The sequence below is a fragment of the Acinonyx jubatus genome, chromosome B3, assembly GCF_027475565.1.
Source record: "Acinonyx jubatus isolate Ajub_Pintada_27869175 chromosome B3, VMU_Ajub_asm_v1.0, whole genome shotgun sequence".
NCBI classification, from domain to species: Eukaryota; Metazoa; Chordata; class Mammalia; order Carnivora; family Felidae; genus Acinonyx; species Acinonyx jubatus.
In genome coordinates, this window is record NC_069386.1 from 86,171,606 (window position 1) to 86,173,634 (window position 2,029).

The following is a 2,029-nucleotide window of genomic DNA, read 5'->3' on the forward strand; positions in this document are numbered from 1 at the left end:
ATGTGCTAAATGGGAAAAATATGCAGGCAAGAATACTTTATCCAGAAAGGCTGTCATTCAGAATAACAGAGATAGTTTCTAACACAAGCAAAAACTAAAGGAGTTCATGACCACTAAACTAGCTCTGCAAGAATTATTACAGGGGACCCATTGAGCGGGAGAGAGAGACCAAAAGCAACAAAGACTAAAAAGGAACAGAGGCAATCTACAGCAACAGAGACTTTACAGGTAATAGAATGGCACTAAATTCTTATGTATCAATAATTACTCTGAAAGTAAATGGACCTAATACTCCAATCAAAAGACACAGGGTTATCAGAATGGATAAAAAAACAAGACCCACAGATATGCTGCTTACAAGAGACTCATTTTAGACCCAAGGATATCTCTAGATTGAAAGTGAGGGGGTGGAGAACCCTTTATCATGCTAATGGACACCAAAGAAAGCTGGGGTAGCCACACTTCTATCAGACAAACTAGATTTTATTTTTTTTAACTTTTAAGAAAAATTTTTTTAATGTTTATTTTTTTTAGGAGAGAAAGAAAAACAGAGCGTAAATGGGGGAGTGGCAGACAGAGAGGGAGACACAGAATCCCAAGCAGGCTCCAGACTCTGAGCTGTCAGCACAGAGCCTGATGCAGCGCCTGAACTCATGAACCATGAGATCATGACCTGAGCTACACTCAGACACTTGACCCACTGAGCCACCCAGATTCCCCTCAGACAAACTAGATATCAAACAAAATACTTTAACAAGAGTTGAACAATGGCATTATATCATAATTAAGGGTCTATCCAACTAGAAGATCTAACAATTGTAAATATTTATGCCCTCAATTTGAAAGCAGCCAAATATATAAATCAATTAATAATAAACTTTTAAAAAGCTCATTGAGGTCCCTGACCTGGGTGGAGTGGCACCTGGTCAGTGGTGCCAGCCTCATATCAGTCTGGGGCAAAGCAATTCCTTGTTTATCCCAGCTTGGCTTTTGGTTTGTGCCGGTGCCTGGTTCATGCCCTGGACACATGGATGAAATAAAAAAAATAAATAAAAAAAATAAAAAATAAAAAGCTCATTGATAATAATACAGTAACAGTAGGGGACTTTAACACCCCACTTTCGGCAATGGACAGATCATCTAAGCAGAAGATCAACAAGGAAACAATGGCTTTGAATGACACACTGGACCAGAAGGACTTAACAGATATATTCAGAGCATTTTACCCTAAAGCAACAGAATACACATTCTTTTCGAGTGCGCATGGAACATTCTCCAGAATAGATCACCTACTGGGTCACAAATCAGTTCTCAACAAATACGAACAGATTAAGATTTTACCATGCATAATTACAGATCACAACACTATGAAACTTGAAGTCAACCACAAGAAAAAATTTGGAAAGACCACCAATGCATAGTGGTTAAAGAACATCCTACTAAAGAATGAATGGGTTAGCAAGGAAATTAAAGAAGAAATAAAAAATATATGGAAGCCAATGAAAATGAAAGCATGACAGTCCAAAACTTTTGGGGTTCAGCAAAGATGGTCCTAAGAGGGAAAATATATAGCAACACAGGCCTTCATAAAAAAGGAAGAAAAATCTCAAATATACAACCTAACCTTACACTTAAAGGAGCTGGAAAAAGAACAGCAATTATAGCCCAAAACCAGAAGAAGAAGGGAAATAAATAAAGATTAGAGTAGAAAGATTGGAGTAGAAAGTTCAAGCCCCACATCAGGCTCTGTGCTGACCGCTGGGAGCCTGGAGCCTGCCTCAGAGTCTGTATCTCCCTTTGTCTCTCTGCTCCTCTCCCACTCACACTCTGTCTCTCTCTCTCTCTCTCAAAAATTAGTAAACATTAAAAAAAATTTTTTAATAAAGAAAAAGGAGAATTACAGACCAATACCGCTGATGCACATGGATGCAAAAATTCTCAACCAGATACTAGCAAATCGAATTCAACAGTATATTAAGAGAATTATTCACCATGATCAAGTGGGATTTATTCCAGGGCTGTGGGGGTG

The 2,029-nt window shown here is 38.3% G+C and overlaps 1 non-coding gene across 1 annotated transcript; it reads left to right on the top strand.

Annotated features, from left to right (window-relative positions):
* The first annotated feature begins 896 nt into the window (after positions 1-896).
* On the top strand, positions 897-1,031 carry LOC113601691 (small nucleolar RNA SNORA48). Its single transcript, XR_003422975.1, has one exon. It is a non-coding gene; the product is annotated as a small nucleolar RNA SNORA48 (small nucleolar RNA).
* The last annotated feature ends 998 nt before the right edge of the window (positions 1,032-2,029 follow it).